General features: G+C 37.7%; 1 non-coding gene across 1 annotated transcript; it reads right to left on the reverse strand.

Annotated features, from left to right (window-relative positions):
• Positions 1-9,429: 9,429 nt before the first annotated feature.
• Positions 9,430-9,503, reverse strand: Trnaa-ugc (transfer RNA alanine (anticodon UGC)). The gene has a single exon. It is a non-coding gene; the product is annotated as a tRNA-Ala (tRNA).
• Between the last annotated feature and the right edge of the window lie 9,972 nt (positions 9,504-19,475).

Consider the following 19,475-nt stretch of genomic DNA (forward strand, 5'->3'; position numbering starts at 1 on the left):
TGAAATGTTTCCCAAATTCTTGAAAAACACTCCAAATTAAATACGAGTCTCTCCATTTTTATGGGTGAGGATGCTGGTGCTCACACTGCCTAAGTCATTTGAACAAGGTCATACATCTAATACAGAGTGGAGCCAAGATGGCCTTATTATACATTCCATGTCTATGAGTCACAAGGAATAGACTTAGAATCTATTGGTAGTGGTGGTGGATACTAGACTTCTCCCATTATCTATTCAATCCTGCTTCTAGCCTGAGGTTGGAAAGGTAAAACCTTCCACCTCAAGCTCCCTTGAGTCTGTATTCTGGATATGAAGTAAAGGTTGCAGTTAGAAGCACTGGGTGTGATAGAAGGTTGCAGGGAGTTTCAGAAGGCACTATAAAGTGCCAGCTGGGTTGCACTGTGGGGCTGCTGGGAAACAAGGTAGAAAGGGACTTGGATTTACTGAGGCAGTGGTGGAGGCCAGGCTTGGGATCTAGGGTGCAGCCACCAGCTTGAGGTTCACAGGGCAGCTGTGGCAGTGACTGTGATGAGTAGCTACAGAACCTCCCTGATATCTGAATCACAGTTTTGAGATGTCACCTTTAGACTCAGAAGTCTAGTAGGTACTCCCAATGTAAGAATTCTTCTTGATATTCCAATGGATTTATAAACCTAAATTTCTTTTTGACTTTGAATATTTAGAGCGTGTTTCAGATAGGTGTTGCTATGGAACAAACCACTCTAGAATTCTGTAGATTAAGATAAAAAAAATGATTTACTAGTATTAACTCTGATCCTGGCTTAGGTTGGAATCAGCTGGGAAGTTCTTCCTCACGTGGTTGCCTGGGATCCTTTCTGTGGCAGTTCAAGGAGGAGATCTACTGTGGCTAGAGCATCTAGGAGGCTCCCATATTTGCTGAAGTGCTCTCGTACAGTTTCTGTGACTTTGTTCTCCATGACTTTCCATCACTCACTAGTTTAAATCTATAAACCAGCTAGATGGTAACTGGTTTTCAAGAGGGAGGAGATGGACTCTGCCATGCCTGTTAGTTGTCCTGGAATTAATGCACTACATTCCCTTGGTCAAAGTAAGTCATGAGGCCAGCCCAGATCAAAACTCCACATCCTGGTGGAAGGAGGGGCACTTATGTACCATAGTTAACACAAAAGGACAGATGCAAATCTAGAAAAGCAGGACCAAGATGGTTATCCATGTTAAAAACAGGTTGGCCTCCATTTAAGCAGGAGAAGTACAAAAGGGAAAAAAGCATTGAAAAAAAAATCAGAAGTTAATTTGTAGAGGAGAAAAAATTTAGGCCAAATCTCTCCAATTGCCCATTATAATTTCACATAATTTAATCTTATCCATTTACATGGCAAACGTTTGTTTGATATATAGTATTTGGGGTAACTTTCATAGGTGCTGGAATAGAAAAGTTCTATCCTGGAGGAGATAAGTAATAATAAGAGTATTATGGTAATCCAGAAACACATACAGGGAGTCGCAGCTCAGTCAGGAAGTCAGGAAACCAATGTAGGAAAGGCGACTCTTGAGGGAGTTTTGAAAGCTTAGTAACATACTGGATGAGTGGGTTTCTTTGAAGATAGAAAGATATAGGAAATAGCTCAGACTTACAAATAGTGTCATGGCAATGTCCTCTGCTTCCAGTTATGGTGCAATATATCAATGGTGGTAAGAATAACTGAGGTAGTGATATAGTGATATGAAATATGTGCTTGTGGCAATTTTTAAAATACAGACAGAAAGTCAGATTAAAGAATATTAGCACACTGTAAGGAAAGATCCACACATGTAAAGAGCATTTAAGAATACACATTATTTTAAAAATAGACTGAAAATTTTTTAGAACAATATTAAGTTCACAGCAAAACTGAGCTGGAAGTGTAGAGAATTATCATAAACTCCCGGTCCACACATCCACACAGCCTCCCTCACTGGGAACACCCACAGCCAGAATGATACATTTGCTATAGGTGATCAGTTGGTAAGCACATAGTTCACCTCAGGGTTCACTTTGGGTGGTACACTTCATGGGTTTTGACAAACGTGTGTTTAATGAGATATACCCACCATTGAAGTATCATAAAAAATAGTTTCATTGCCCTAAAAGTCCTCGATGCTCTGTTATTTGCCAGTAGCTGCTTATCTTTTTATCATCTTCAGAGTTGTTCTTTTTCTAAAATGTAATATAATTGGAAACTTTTTTAGATTGGCTTATTTCACTTAATGAAATACATTTAAGTTTCCTCTGTGTCTTTCCATGGCTTGATAGCTGACTTTTTTTTTTTTTTAGTACCAAATATCATTCTATTGTTTGGATGAATTACTGTTTATTTATGCATTCACCTACATTCATCAAGGACATCTTGATTGACTCCATCTTGATTGACAACTAAGAGTAAAGCTGCTATAAACCCTTGGGTGCAAGATTTTGTATAAACTCATTTGGTACATAACAATGGAAGGTGGCTTGACAGTTTCTTACAATACTAAACACACTTTACCTTATCTCTAATACTACATTCAGTAAATAACAGGGAGTGTGATTACTGGATGTGTGGTGTATTTTTTTTTCTCCACTACCACATGATCTTGATTACTTTATTTTTATAGTAAATCTTGAAGTTGAGGAATATCAGTCCCCTGAAGTTGTTCCTCTCCTTTATGTTGTATTAGCTATTATGATTATAATTTTTTTTGCTTTTGCATATCTGCTTTAGAAATAGTTTATCAGTATTCAGCAAATAAATATCTGGGGCTTTGGTTAGGATCGAGTGGAATATATACAAATCATGTTGGAAGAGCTGACCTTTTGGCAATGCTGAATCTTCTGATCCACGAACATGGACTATCTCTCCATTTATTTAGGTATCTGATTTACTTCATAGAATTTAGTAGTTTTCCTTGTGAATTCATTTTAACATACAAAAATGTATAAATCCATGGGAAAAACATGAAGTTCTATGTGTTTTAAAATCTATAAATAGACATCTAAAGCTTCCAAAGCTTCCATAGCTGTTTAGCAAATCTCTGGAGAAATTGATCAAGTTGGAAGAAGAGAAGAAACACTATCAATATTATGGTAATACAAGTCTATAGTAGATTATTAGCTGGTATAGCTAATGAAAAATTGATGATGACCTAGCAAAATTAACAATTTAGTAAGAAAACTTGTGATGAAAACTGGAAAAATTTCAATGAAATGGAAAAATTCCTGGAAAAATTAAGCTTATTAAAACTGACTATAATTTTCCTAAAATTATATAGTAGCTTGATTAAATAAATTATTGAAATAACATTACAGGCTCAGCTGACTTCTCTGGGTAGTCCAATCTAATATTCAAAAAGGAAATAATTCTAAAACTGTACTAGATCTTCCAAAGAATTGAAAAAAGAAGCTATGTATTCTAACTCATGTTATAAAGCTAAGAAAATTTTCCTACTACACCCAAAAATGATGGTGTGAGAAAATAACATATTCCAATCTCACTTAGCAATATAGGTAAAACAAATCCTAACAAAGTATTAACAAATATAGAAGAGCTTCAGTCCAAGATGAATTAATTTATGGTCAAAAAACAAAGTTGGCGTAGTAGTTGAAAATAAAAGCATATATTTTGTCACAGAATAAAGGAGGAAAATTGCATAATCTATTCAGCAATACTGGGAAAGCATTTGATAAAATTAAGACACAAAAGCTTTTTGCAAACGAAAAAAGTGGAAGTAACTTAATCTAAAAAGAGGAAATGATATTTAAGTAATAAAACAATTCACCACAATCACTACTACTGGTTTCATTCTGGTTTTTTTGAACAATCTATGTGGCATATTAAGGCAAATAACCACAGTAAGTAAAATAAAGTGACTCTACTTATAGAATTGTAAGCAAAGAATAGGAATTGTTATTGTTGAAAGAGAATTTGACCGGGTAGGTGGAAGATTCAAAACAATATAGTACTTGCTTTATTACCAAATTATTAAATTAAAAGAGAGATTATCAAGTTTTCTGTGTGCATAACTTATATAAAATCAATTTTATGTGTATGTATGAATATATATTAATATACAAATTAATATCTATACCTATGTATCAGAGAAACAAAGAAAAAAATTAAAGATACCATTTAAAATAGCATGAGAAAACTTACATATCCATGGATAAGTATGATATGAACTTTATAAGGCTCAAAGGAAAAAATTAAGTTTGTAATAAGATCTAAATATTTGGAAAAGTATGCAATATTAATTGATTAGGAAAAGATAAACTTTGCAAAATTGTCAGTTATCTCCAAATTGATTATAACTGATGTTATAGATTCAATGGAAAACCAATTAAAAGCTCAGTAAGCATCATTTCCCTGTGGCATTTTGCTCTTTAAGGTGTCAATAAAGTTACATTTCCTGTCCAGGTTATATAATAATTCCAGTTGCATCCTTTGGTAGCATGAGTGGACCTTTGCCCTGAAAGGAATTTACATATTCCCTGGGGTAGGAAGAGGAAAAATATCTTTCTGCATCTGGAAAAGCATAGAAGTTATTATCTCATTAGCTCATGCTGCACATTCTCGCTAAGATGTGTCATGATAGGCCTATTCATTAACTTCAGTAGGCTCAATATGCTACTTCTACATCCTGGTTCAAAGTCATTTCCCTGGCTTGGAATTCTCTGCTTGTCTTACTTCCAACTATCATTCAAATCACCTCCCAAGCCATTTTTTCCTTTGATGCCTTTCCTAAGCAGTAAACAAAATTCTGTTTACGTGTGGAGAACAGGTAGTGCCCCTTGAGCTGATCATCTGAAGCACTCTTCACATTGTTAACTTTATAATATATTTTCTATTACCTTGCATAATTTCAGTTTCTGTGGAAGAAATGATGTAATTTCTACTTGGATCTTTTCCAGCATTCTAATGTATAATTTTTCATCCTATGTACACAGAAGGAGTCGTGATTGATAGAATATGTACTTTCACGGTCAGATTTTCACTCTAACAATCTGAAGATATTTTTAATTTGCAAGTTTACTTTATTTATCTTAAATTCAGATAAAATCATTTATTCTGTTAAAATATATGGAGAAAAAGTCACATCATTCTCATTTATTATTGTTTAATAACGTTGTAAGTCACTTGAGAGAAACACTTCTATCTGGTGTGTAAATATTGAATGCTCCAAGTGCTGGATACTGATGCTATAATCTCTAGATATGTTAGTCAGCTTTTTATCACTGAGACCAAAATTCTTTAACAAAACAAATTAGAGGAGAAATAGCTTATTTTACTTCATGATTTCAGAGGTTCTGTCCATGATGGGCCAACTCCTTTGTTATGGACCTGAAGTGAGGCAGAGCATAATAGCATAAGGACATGCCCCCAGAGTTCCACCTCTTCCAGCCATATCCCACCCTCTACAGTAACCACCTAGTTAGTCCTTGCATATTATTAATCCACCCAATGGATTAATCCACTGATGAGATTGCACCTCTCACAATCCAATCATTTTACATCTGAACATTCCTTCATTAACACAGGAATTTTGGGGGGGAATACCTTGTATCCAAACCATAATACTATGTCATATAACATTTTACTGATAATGTGCTTAATATGTAGTTCAAATATTTCTGAGTTTATCCTATTTGCAATAATCAAGGAATAGAAACAAAACGTTTTAGTTAATGTATTAAAATTGAAATATTCTAAGGGAGACATATACAGTACAGATTTCTTATCTTTATGTATGAAATAATTAGCAACTCACATCATGATCATGAGTTCAATAAATAGAAACAATAATATATATTTATTGTATTCAGTCATTCAACAGATACTTATTATGAGCCAGGCAATATTGATACATACAGCCTATTCCTCTCCTGAGATCTGTTCTAGTTAAGGGAGAAAAACATCATATGAAGAATTACAAAATTGATTGTTAGTTACAATTGTGGTGGGTGTCATTACAGTGAATTATTGTTAGGAAAGTGTGTCACAGCAGGGACTTGATGGGTCTCTTATGGAATTTGGACTGGCCTGTTTCTTTTATTCTATTTCTTGGAGATCAGAAATTAGAATTATTTTTGAGATAAACAAATGAAGTTGTCATATAAATGCAAAAATAGAGAGATGGAAGGACATACTTCTGACTTTCAAAATTCAGTCATTTAAGAATTATAGCTGTACCATGGACTTTGAAAATTAAAGGCACAACTAAGGCATGATATATAGATATTTAACAATGTAAAATAAAAATGAAAAACACTCTAAAATTGATGTATCTCATTGCCAAAAACAAAAAATTAGGGGTGAGTATATAGAAAAATGACTTTGGAGAGATCTCGGTTCTGATCCATTACTGTATACCATCCAACTGAGGAAGATACTCCTAACACATACAGAAATATTTCCAAGTATTTGGAATAGCATATACAAAGCATTTGATTTCTTCTACTCTGTGGCTGATTTTTTTCCCCATGGATATTCTAATTTTACAACAAATCCAACTTTTTTTGGAATGAATTACTAGTGTCTTGGTCCAGCCTTGGGGTGAGTGACCACTTTGGGTAGAAAGGGAGTCATCTGATGCCACCTGAAGAGGAGCATGTGGTGGGAGTTCCCAGATGTGGTGATATCATGCCTTCAGAACAACACTTATTGGAAACTTGTTTTCATATGTGCACTCGTTTCCTGTGGCTGTTGAACCTGAGACACAATGTGGCTTCTGGTTCTAGATAAAACCAGCAAGCCTTTATTGTCTTTCAGTTTTGGAAGTCTGATGAATGCAGTCAGTTTCTCTGGGCTGAAGTTGAGATGCTGGCTGCCACCCTCCTGCCTTTACCAGCTTGGGAGCTGGATTTCACACTTGCTTTCTTCATGCCTCTTCTCCCAGTATCCAGGCCAGCAGACTACATGTTCAAATCCTTTCCTGCTCCATCTCCTTACCTTTTCCTCTTCTCCATTTGTCTGAAATCTCTTTTATAAAAGATTTTCTTTTTTTTTTTTTCCGGTACCAGGAATTGAACTCAAGGGCACTCGACTACTGAGCCACATCCCCAGCCTTTTTTTTTTTTTTTTGTATTTTATTTAGAGACAGGATATCACCCATAATAATTTCCCATCTCAAAAGCTCTAATTTAATTACATCTGCAAAACATTTTTTTCCATGCAAGGTAATATTATCAGGATCCAGGGATTAGCGTATAGGTATACAGATATCTTTGGGAGAGATATGGTATTTTTCAGTCTATTATAATGTATGTCTACTTCCAGATATCATGCTTATATTGTGTACAGTCCAAATGTTTAGGTTTTATTTATTTATTTACTCATTTGTGATGTTGGGGATTAAAATCAGACTTTCAAGCTTACTAGGCAAGCACTCAACCCCTGAGCTAGCTGCACATTCACACCTTTTAAAATGTGATTTTGAGACAGGATTTCTATTTCCGATTTTTTACTGTTCTGACTGAAAGACTTGACAAAGAACAATTATAGGGGAGGAAAAGTTTACTTGGGTCACACAGTTTCAGAGGTCTCCGTCCATAGAAGGCTGGCTCCATTCCACTGGGTCTCCAGTGTTTTCAGTGTCCTCTGGGTGGCTTACATTTGTTCATAAAAAGAAAATGAGAAGGGGGGATAGTAGAGGATAGAAGGTAGCAGAATACAACAGTCACTAATATGGCAGTATGTAAAAGTGTGGATGTGTAACCGATGTGATTCTGCAATCTGTATTTGGGGTAAAAATGGGAGTTCATAACCCACTTGATTCTAATGTATGAAATATGATATGTCAAGAAAAAAAAAGAAAATGAGAGGTGGAAGATGACACATGGAAAGCAAGGTTCAGATGCAGGAGGAGACTGTCTCCTGGATACTACCTTTGAGTCACTAAGTTAAATTGAATCTGGAACCTGTTCCCTCCCCAGACCTTGATCTGATTTCTAAAACAAACAAACAAACAAACAAACAAAATATCTTCATTTTTTTTTCAGATTTGAGTTGGGTTTTCTGTGTTCTAAACTGAATCTGTCTCACTGATATACATCTTTCAGGGGAAAATAATTCAAGTTCTATTCAGCTTTTAGAAAGCAATTGACATCATGGTGGTAAAGTGTGGTGGAGGGAAGCAGCTCACGTCATGATCATGAAGCACACACACACACACACACACACACACACACACAGAGAGAGAGAGAGAGAGAGAGAGAGAGAGAGAGAGAGAGAGAGAGATCTTCACTTGCCAAATACAAATATATACCCCAAAGCCAGCTCCCCAGTGCCCTCCTCCTCCAGCCCAATCCTACCTGTCTTCATTTACCACTCATTCCCATCAGGCGGTTAAGTCACTGATTGAGTGAAGGCTCTTATAACCCAATCATTTCTCCTCTAAACCTCCTTGCATTGTCTCACATGTGACCCTTTTGGAAGGTCAGGAATCCAATTCTACTTGACTGGGTACCCCAGGCCCAGGATCTCTCTTACATTCAAACCATGACAATGTTTTTCGATTGCTTTCTAAAAGCTGAATAGAACTTCAGTTATTTTCCCCTGAAAGATGTATATCAGTGAGATGTATTCAGTTTAGGACACAGAAAGCCCAAATAAAATTGGCAAAAACAATGAAGATGATTTTTTTCTTTGTTTTATAACTCAGATCAAGGTTTGGGTAGGGAACAGGTTCCAGATTCAATTTAATTTCGTGACTCAACGGTATTGTCCAGGAGATAGTCTTCTCCTGCATCTGAACCTTGCTTTCCATGTGTCATCTTCCACCTCTTTCCTTTTATGAACAAATGTAAGCCACCCAGAGGACACTGAAAACAATGATGAGATGGATGCCTACATTTGTCCTTCATGAGCTACCAGAAAGCTGGCCCTGGCAAAAGATATGCTGAATCCCCAGGTAAGAATTTTAGATAGTCTTACTTATAGGTTTGTCTATCTGATATTTGTAAGTCATTAACTATAGAGATTTTTAAAAAATATATTTCCTTATTTTACTGTTTGTCTTTATTGATGTATTATACATATTAAAATATACATGTATATTATATGATATACACAATACATGATAAATTTTGATATTATTACAAGAGCATGGAATATAATTTGTTCTAATTTAGTCCCCAGCACTTCTTCCCCACGCTTCCTCCTCCTGATTCCCTCCCTCTACTCTACAGATCTTTCTGTAATTTATTTATAGTTTTAAAAAACTTTTTAAATTAGTATTTCATGGATATACTTGATGTTGGGATCCTCTATGGCATGTTCATATGTGTATGTACATAGGAAAGTTCAGATTTGTTCCACTGCTCTTCACTTTTCCACCCCTCCCTGTTCCCTCTCAATCCCTTCAATCTGCTCTACTGATATTTCCTCTGTTTTGATGACACCTCCCTCTTTATTTTTTTTATTTATTTTTAATTTTTTGTGGTACTGGGGATCAAACCCAGGGCCTTGTGCATGCAAGGCAAGCACTCTACCAACTGAGCTATACCCCCAGACCCTGCTGCCCTTTATTTTGGATTAGCTTCTGCATATGAAAAAAACATTCAACCTTTAACTTTTTAAGACTGATTTATTTCACTTACATGGTAGTCTCCAATTTCATCCATTATAGAAAATGCCATAATTCTATTCTTCTTTATGGCTGAGAAATACTCCACTGTGTATATATATAGCACAATTTCTTTATCCATTGATCTGATGAAAGGCATCTAGATGGGTTCCAAAACTCAAAGTGGATCAAATACCTAAGAATTAGATCAGAAATTCTGCTAGAAGAAAATGTATGCCCCACACTCCTATATATCAGCTCAGGAACCGATTTCCTTAACAAGATTTCTAAACATAAGAAATAAAATAAAAATTCAATAAGTAGACTTGCTCAAATTAAAATTCTTCTGCAAGTTAAAGGAAATAATTAAGAGTCTGAAGTGAGAACCTACAGAAGGGGAGAAGATCTTTGTCACCTGCTCCTCAGATAGGGAATTAATATTCAGCATATATAAAGAACTCAAAAAACTTAACACAAAACCTCCCCAACCCCCCAAATCCAATCAATACTATGTAAAAGAACTAAAGAGACACGTCTCAAAAAGAAGAAACACAAATATCCAACAAACAGATGAAAAAAAAATGTTCAACAGCTTTAGTAAATCGAAACATTTTGTTTCATTTATGTATCTCCATTTATTTTACCCATTATTCTATTTCACTGATTTTGTTTTCATTTTCAGGAGTATTAAAGAAAGATAAACTATTTAATGGCTCTTAATGGCTCAGGAGGAAGTTGATATGTCATTTGTGTTTAAGGGTAGATGTACTAGTTATTTATTGCTCTGTAACAAATTACACTCCCAACTACTGTATTAAAGTAGCACATGTTTATTATTACAGTTTTATACGTCAGGAATCCAATTCTGTTTGACTAGGTACCCCAGGCCCAGGATCTCTCACAGTGCTGCAATCAAGATGTCATCGAGGACTGGGGTCTCATCTGAAAGCTCAGCTAAGGTTATCAGATCTGCTTTCAAGCTATGGCTCTTGGTAGGGTTAATTCCTTTCAGGCTGCTGGACTAAGCTCCTCAGTTCCTTGATGGTTATTGGTTGCAAACTGTCCTTAGTTCCTTGCAACCTGGGTTTCTCCAATATGACTACAGCTTATTTTATCAAAGTAAAAAAGAGATAAAGGCTTTTTTTTTTGTCAAGATAGTAGCTGTTTCAGTCAGTTTTGAAACTCTGTAACCAAATATCTGAGAGAGGCTACTTATGAAGTAAAGCAAGATTCATTTTTGTTCATGGTTCTGGAGATTCAATTTCAAGATGGGGTAGCCCCACAGGTTTGGGCTTGTGGTGAGGAATGCTTATCATGGAGAGAGTATTATCAAAGTGAGTGGTGATGTGTCAAGTCAGGAAACAAACACACACCCACAGAGGACAGTGTAGTGTCCCACTATACCATTCTAGGATATGTTTCCAAGGACCTAAAACCTCTCACTACTCCCTGCCACCTAAAAGTCTACAGCATCTCCTAACCGTACCATCCTGGGGAATAAGCTTTTGCCTATATGTATATACTTTTGGGGAACCCTCATCTGAACCAGAGCACTAGATTTTGTTACATAATCATGGAGGCGACATCTTCATCTTTATTGTTAGGTTAGAAGCAATCACTGAGCTATCCCACAATTCAGACAAAGGAATTACACAATTATATATACATACACTTATATGTGATGGATGTCTCTTTGTTATCAATAAATCTATGTATTCTTTTCATATAGTACAAGGAAGTTTATAAGCAATTCAAACCATTGTTAGATATACAAGAGCTGTGCTTAGATTTTAGAATAGGCATCCAATGAGACCAAAACCTAGGACAAAGTCTTTCAATTTCAAAATCTCTCAAATTCAGAGAATTTTGTATTAATTACTCACTCATTGCAAATCTACTTTTTAAATCCTTAATGGAAGAGAAAAGGTAGAAGAGACAGTGGTGAAAGTTTTACTGCAACTATGCCCAGGAGAGCCTGGTCACCAGCACCCCTGGTCACCAGCATTCCTGGTCAGCCTCACAGCTTGAGAACAGCTGGGTGTGAAGCATCGTACCCACTGTGCAGAAGCATTCTTGGGCCTGCCTATTGCACTCACAGCTTCTCCACCTCTCCCTGTCTCTCTCTCAGCTGTTTATGAGGAAGTTAGATGTCATATATTTGGCACAACCTCTGGAATTATCCAATAAAAAGACACTGGCACCTTATTGTGTTAGTCAGCTCTTTGTTGCTGTGACCAAAATATCTGACAAGGACAGCTTGGAGGGTGAAACATTTATTTTAGTTCACAGTTTCGGAGATTTAGTCCATGATCCGCTGACTTCACCACTCTGGGCCCATGTTGATGCACAATGTCATGGAAAAAGAGCATGGAACAGGGGCACCGCTCACCTGATGGCCACTAGAGAAGCAAAGGGAGAAAGGGGAACAGGCTACAGGCTAGATGAACCCTTTCAGGTCACAGCTCCAGTGGACTATCTCTCTCAGTCATGCCCTGCCTCCCAGTCAGTCCATTCAGACTAGGATGGACGGATCAGGCGACAGCTCTCATAATCTAACCATTTCATCTCTGAGTATTCCTGCATTAACACGTGTTTTGCAGGAACACCTCATAGTCAAACCAAAAAACTTATTCTACTCTTTGATTCAGTGCCACTTAGCACCAATTTGCCCTTAAAAATTCTAGTATAGAAACATAGCCTAGAAGTTTTACTCCTTTCCCAAATATTTTAAAATTCTGTTCAGAAACCACAACAGAGAAACAAACAAACACACAAAAAGGCAAATCTGTAAGTGTGCTAAGCACTTACAAAATCAACCATTTTGTGAGGAAGGTAGCTTTGATTATATTCCTCACATGAATTTACAGGCATTTCAAGGAGCACTTTAAAAAAGTATGATTGTAGTGTTCAACCCAGGACTCAGTGGCCTTGCAGTGGTCCAAGGTCTTTCCATTCCAAGCCACAGCAGAAGTTCTGCTACTCAATAAGTGGGTGACCTTAAAATAATGTCTTGATTTCTTTCAACTTCTAGTTCCCTCCTGTCTCCTATCTACTTACAAAATGAAAATCCAAACTTTCCGCACAGTTGCATGGATTAAGTGATATTAAATCCATGAGAGTATATAACAAAACATGTTCTCTGTGAATGATGTTTCTCATCCCTGCTGGATAGGTTGACATTCATGGAGGGCAATGCTATTTATGACATTCTTTGATATTCTGTTAGGAGATAAACTCTTTATGTCCCGTTCACTTCACTGTCCTTGTGGAAGGGTCATGACCACCAGGAAGTACTTGCTGTACCTGTCAATGAACAGCTGGGCTGGGAGGGTCCTAGTCTAACCCAACTGCCTGGCTACCATAGAAAGACTTGAACTAGAGAAGCTGTCAACATATATTCATGCGGTAGATAGGAAAAGTTTTAGGAAAGGAAAAATAGCATATTCTAGATTTGGAATGAATGGAGGAGAGACATAGAAATTTCTGTTTATCTTTTCTCCTCCACAGCATTTTTCCCCACAAGAAAACAAAATTAGTCTGAAAAAGGGATCATAGTTCCAAAGCTCAAAATTTAAAGTATTTGAACCCCATGCTGCTCTCTGTGTGTGTATGTGTATATGTTTATATATATGTGTGTGTGTGTGTGTGTCTGTGTGTGTGTATGTATGTATGTATGTGTGTGCACGCGCATGTGCACTCTGCTTTCATGCCAGTGAGGAAGAAGGATATTGCAAACTTTTAGACTAAGATGGTTTGGGAGGTTTGGACCTTATGAAATGTTGCCACCTGTGTGGTTTCTTACATCCACATTGCGTTCCTTCATTTGCTGCTATGGGAGATAGATTGTGTGTGGGTAATGGCAGCCCTTCTGGAAAGCTTAACTACAAAGGCCAGTTATGGACATTGGAAGATGGGTATGTGGGACTACCACAGAAACACATGAGCTTCCACTTGTTTGACTGGAGCTTCTGTTGTGAAGAATTAACGAATCCCAGTGGTCATATATCAATATAGATGATATTCCAAATTAGCACGTTAAAATTTATTTGATAAATTTTGCTTCTCCTTTGTCCATTCATTAGAGATTCAATGGCTTATTAGCTTATTAGTATTTCTTAAAAGCATCACATCTTAGAAGAAGAGAGCAAGGGAAAATACAATTCTGAAAGGGAAACCTGCTGAGATTTTTTTCCATCTCAAGTTAATAATGCTGCTTAATTTGTAGAATGCTCTTGCTTCCTTAATACAGGGACAATATTGTTCCCTAATGGAAAAATATCTCCATAATATTATATATGATGCAATTAGACTGAGAATTATTAAGGACCAGATTGCTTTGAGAACTTAAAACTTACCCCAGAGTGATCTGTAGTCCAGTTCTGTATTGTCCTTATAGCTTTAATACAGCACTCTCAGGGCTTGGGGTATAGCTCAGTGACCTAGCATGTGCAAAAGGCCATGGGTTCAATCCCTTGCACCAAAAATAAATAAATAAGTAGAAAAAAGAAATCTGTCTGTCCATCCATCATCGTCATCGTCATCATCATCATCATCATCATATATCTATTTATCTACATGTAGTTCTTCAAAACCTGGAATTTTATTAGAAAAAGCTTTGAGAAATTGCTTTACTTCTCATAGATGAGATAGTATTTTATCTTCAAACTGATGATAACGAGCCCTGGTTGGGGAGCAGATGCTCCTCAGGGTCTGGCTCTGCTATGTTGGGCACAGGAGTGCTGCATGATGAAATTAGACAAACTTGTCTCCAAATCAGATGGCCTTGGGGCAGAGACAAAGGGTGAATGAGTAAAGTGGGCTTGATGGAGGCAGCACAGGGGTGTTTACTTACCTCTGCAGTGGGAGATGGGGTCCCTGGCTTATTATTTACCTCATACCCCCTGCCTTCCCATGCTGTGATTGTGAAGTATGCCACCACTAAAGGACAGAGCTTTCTCCTTGAGTGTAGTTCAGCCATTCAACTTCCCTTGCTCATTTGGAAAAGGTGGTTGGGATGGTGTCTAGTGATGAGCTTAGACCCTGACAGGGCTATGGGTTCCCCTTGTCCTTTTCCATTTCTGTCACTGCCATGGGAAGAAGCTGCCTAGCTATTCTGCTGGTACCAGAAGGAGTGTGAACCAGGCAGAGTGCAGCTGTCTCAGAGGAGCCCAGCTAACCTCCAGACACATGAGAAACACAAACACTTATTGTTTTATGCTGTTGAGCTTTGGATGTTCCTTATACAGCAATATTGGGCCACAGGACTAATGTGCCTTATTTTCCCAGGATGCCCTTCTTTGTTTGTATCTTGAGGGCTTTAGGACAAGGCTGGTGATTCCAATTTAGCTTGCCTTCAGAGTAGAAAGGACAAGTAAGTGAGGGAGGATGTGTCTGGACAAATCACATACACTTCTGAAGAGGGTAGCTGTCACTCCACTTGCCTATAATGGTGCAGGAATGTGTTGCCAAATCTACTTATTTTTAAGAAAAGTAATAAATCTGGACTTTTAAGTGTGGAATTCCAAAAGTTTACATTAGGAACTAATTAAACAATTTGTAGAACTCTGTATTAGAAGGAAATATATTTCCATTCATCACAGGGTCATCCTTAGCAATATTTAGATTCCAGTCTCTTTATTCCTAGGGGCTCTAAAGTTCGGTATCTGTTAGGACTCAATGCATTCCAAGTCTATGGTATGCTCCAGTGAACTTGGCAAAGATCTTCACTAAAAATACACACAAGGCATGCTTCTTTGTTTCCTATGGAATATTGCACAAATACAGTTGAAGTGTAAAAGCTAAAATCAACAAACAAAATGCAGACTAAACCCCAAATTTCCAGATATGTAAAGTTCTTGAGCTATTTCAAATGTTTAAGCTTAACAAGTCAACCCCCTCATTATATTTAGAAGCTGGCTTCTTTTTTAACCAGTGGAATGTTTTTTTCAACTTTAAAAGCTATTCTTGCTTCCCATAATGTAAAATTTTAAATGATTTATTATTATTATGATAAGTGATCTAACAGCTATGTCTAAATTATACTATGGGTGTATCAGAGGACAGGAGAAATTTTTAAAACCTTTGAATGATTTTTTTCTTAATTAATTGGCCATCAACTAGAAAAATAGCCTGTTATTTCTGTTAAGACTTCTGATGCCAGGAAGTTTTCATTTTAAATCTTTATTAGCTTCTACTGACTGATTAGGCCAGTAAAGAGAGATTCAATCTCCGGATTTCCTGGACCATGGATTATAAACCTGGGGTAATTAAATGGGAGAATATAACCTCCTCACTGAGTTCTTGATTGGATTAATGATTAGACATGACTTGCAAAATAGAGACTCTCAATGTGAATGTCAATTTAATTTAAACAAAATGTACTTTGTCCCATCCAACTGCACATTGGCTACAGGGTAAGAAATTGCAAGGAACACAGAGGAGATAATTCCTGATCTGAGATAATATAGATTAAATGAAGACCAAATGGAGGTGCCAGTATCTGGAGATACTCCATTTTATTTTTAGAATAATGGGCTCAGGTACATTAGTTATAATTGTTTATGCTTCATTATACTTGGAGAAACGATGCCATGTTATTTGTATTTTTTTTATAATGGATTTTTGATTCCTTAACAACAACAATAAAAAAATCAGAGAACATTTAACACTTGTTGAGTGCCAATGATGTGTTAGGTTTATTTGATCTAACAAGCACCCTATGTAGTAAAAACTTCAATTCCCATTTTGCAGAATGAGGATGCTGAGAATCAGGAGAGCCAATATTTCATCTGAGATAGCACTTCCTCCGAAGCTCTTCTGGATACTACAATCTGAGTAAATTTCCCTGTGAGCACCAAACTAATCACATACTTCTATCCCAGCACTCAGAGCACTTCACGCCTAGTTGCTCACCTTGGTCCTCTCCTATTGGACCATGACCTCTTGAAGATTTAATTTGGGGCATAGTGATGTAGCAAATGTGTAGAGACACTTACTTCTGGCTAAACTCATATAACCTGCAAGTGGCAGGAGCTGGTGCAACAATGGAGGGTTTCCTAATAGAAAGAATAGGGCAACATTTGCTAAACTCTCTCTTTTCTTAAAGGTTTAAGCTCTCTCACACCCCTGATAAACATCCCCAATTCCTATCCTCATTAGAGACATGACATCCAGGCTCAGCGTGTGATGGGATCAGAAAGTGCTACCCATAATGACATGGCAACTGGAATCACCCGAGAGCTGGTGAGTGGTCTAGATCCTTTGGTCTTTATCAGACTTTGTAAACCAGATCCTGAAGGGCACAGTCCTGGGGTTCTTCTTTAAAGTGCCTCAGGTGATTGTGATCATTAAGTTGATTTAGAAAATACTGCCTTTTAGAAAATACTGATTTATAGATACTTGAAAAAAATGATAAGATGAATGGCGAGGTGAGCCTTAAAGAAGAAAATAAATATTTTTTTCCTGCTTTGATGTCCAAAGATGGAGAAGCAGTTCATGCTGGAGGAGACTGATTTGGATAGGAATGGTTGAGATATTCCTTATTGTGTAAGGATAAGAAGAGCTGGCAGGACTGAGCACAGCCTGTCCTCCTATTTAATATGGAGGCCTGAGGAGGTGTCTGATGAACTGTGTAAAGACTAGGAGCCTAGGGTGGAAGGATAAGCTCTCAAAATCACTAACTGGAGAGTCCTGCATGCAAATAAATTATTGATGTGAATTCATGGATGCCTCACAAGGTCTAATGGCAGAGAAGGGCAATGATATTTCTGAAATTCAATTATCATATGGTTAAAAAGAAAGACAGGTGGGCTGACCCCACATGGACTTGAGGATGGAAAGGCAGTTCTTAAATTCATGGACATAGAGACTGTTTTGTTTTGTTTTTTCTCCATTCCTCCAGAGGGGTGCAATTACTCTTTAGCAAAATGGCTGCTCAAAGGAACCTTTTGAGGTTTGGATGTGAAGTGTCCCCCAAATGCTCACATGTGACATAATGCAAGAAAGTTCATAGGAGAAATGACTGGTTTGGCAGAGTCTTAATCCAATCATTGATTTAATCCCCTGATAGGGTTTAACTGAGGGGTAACTGAAGTGGTAGGGTATAGCAGGAGGAAGTGGGAACTGGGGTGTGGCTTTGGGTATATACTTTGTATCTGGAGAGAGGAGACCTCTCTCTGTTTTCTGATCATGATGTGAGCTGCGTCCCTCTGCCAATACTCTTCTACCCTGATGTTCAGCCTTACCTGGAGCCCCAAGGAATGGAGCTGGCCTTCTACGAACTAAGACTTCGGAAACCATGAGTCCCTCAATAAAAGTTTCCTCCTTTACAGTTGTTCTGGTTGGGTCTTTCAGTCATAGCAGAAAAATAAAAACAAAACAAAACAAAACTGACTAAAACCAAACTCAAAGAAATTTGATGGAGTTAGCATATGGTTATCAAAACCAATGGCTCCTTGGGGGGAGGGTTTGCAGCTAAGGGAAATACGTGGCATTTGTCTTTCACTAGTACCAAAATTAGCCCTGATTCGGCAAACTGGACAAGCGCCTTGGAGGTGAAGCTTCAGAATGGATGAGCAGCCAGTGAAGAGGAGGATGGGAGGAATGGGCTCTCTCTTGTGAGAGCCCTAGTTGACTTTTGGAAAGCTTTTTTTTCTAGACTGAACAGAATGCTGGTTGAAGGACTCAAATTTCCTTACAATTCTCCCTCTCAACAGTGCTGGACAACTAGAAATCCCTCTGGACTCTGTATTCTCTTCTTGGAAGCCAGGAAACCAGCCAAGCCTTCCAGCTACAATGGTGTGGCCCCTTCTAATGTGGACTCCAAGTGGATGGGGAATGTTGACTGAAGCATCCCCCGAACTGTGTTGTTTGATTCTTAGTAAATAATTATTAAGTGAATAAACGAATGAATGAATGAAGATCCGGAACTAACACATAGTCTGTCTTCAAGGAGATCAGCAAGGAAGACAGACACACCAAAACAAAAACCTAGCATAATGGTTAATTTGAATTGTCAACTTGATTGAATTAAGAGATGACAATGATTAAGAGGCTTATGGGTATGTCAATGAGGGTGTTTCTAGGAATGATTGGCATGTGGGATAGCCAACTGAAATGGAGACTCTCTCTAAGCTTGGACAGCACTATCCAATAGAATGATGGCTTGGATGGAATAAAAGTTGGAAGAACGAGGAAGCAGCAGCAGATGCAAGCTCAGTTCTTCTTGAATGGGTTCTTGATTGCTGCTGCAATCCTCTGAAGATATCAGACTCTTGGTTCTTCTCTTTTCCAAAGTGAAATCTGCCAGTGATTCTCCAGGAGGCTTTGCTCTCAGACTAGGGTAGCGTTGTTGATCCCTGTTATTCTGGGGCTTCAGCCTCTTGGACTGTGCACCACTGGTTCTCCAGCTCTCCAGCCTGCAGATGGCCATTGTGGACTATCCAGCTTCTGGCTGTAAGCCAACTTGATAAATCCCATTTTTTGTAATTATACTTCCTGTTGATTCTGTTCCTCTAGCAATGTACCAAGTGCTCTGGGAGTGTGCAGGAAAAGGAGCTGTGGACTGTGAGTGCTGGAGGGGTTGGTACTGTGGGAGGTAGGAGTCCGTGGTCAGAAAGATATGTGGAGACTGGGGAAGGGGGTCACAGAAGTACTAGCAGAGATCAGGGTGTGCACAGAGATCCCAAGAGACCTTCTCTTGAAGGTACTTGTCCAGTAGATCATTCTTTTCATCCTTATTTCACTCTTTATTTTTAAACCTCACCTGATAATCTATTTTACCTTGTTTGGATTTTTTTCAATAAATGTGTTTCACTGGTATAGAAACATCAAAGGTATAGTTAAGGAAAATGGTGGGTAAAATCAACCAATCAAGAAAACTTGCCCTACCCGGTTGTGCTCAAGTTCCGGTAGGAACT

Source organism: Ictidomys tridecemlineatus, chromosome 7, assembly GCF_052094955.1.
Source record: "Ictidomys tridecemlineatus isolate mIctTri1 chromosome 7, mIctTri1.hap1, whole genome shotgun sequence".
NCBI classification, from domain to species: Eukaryota; Metazoa; Chordata; class Mammalia; order Rodentia; family Sciuridae; genus Ictidomys; species Ictidomys tridecemlineatus.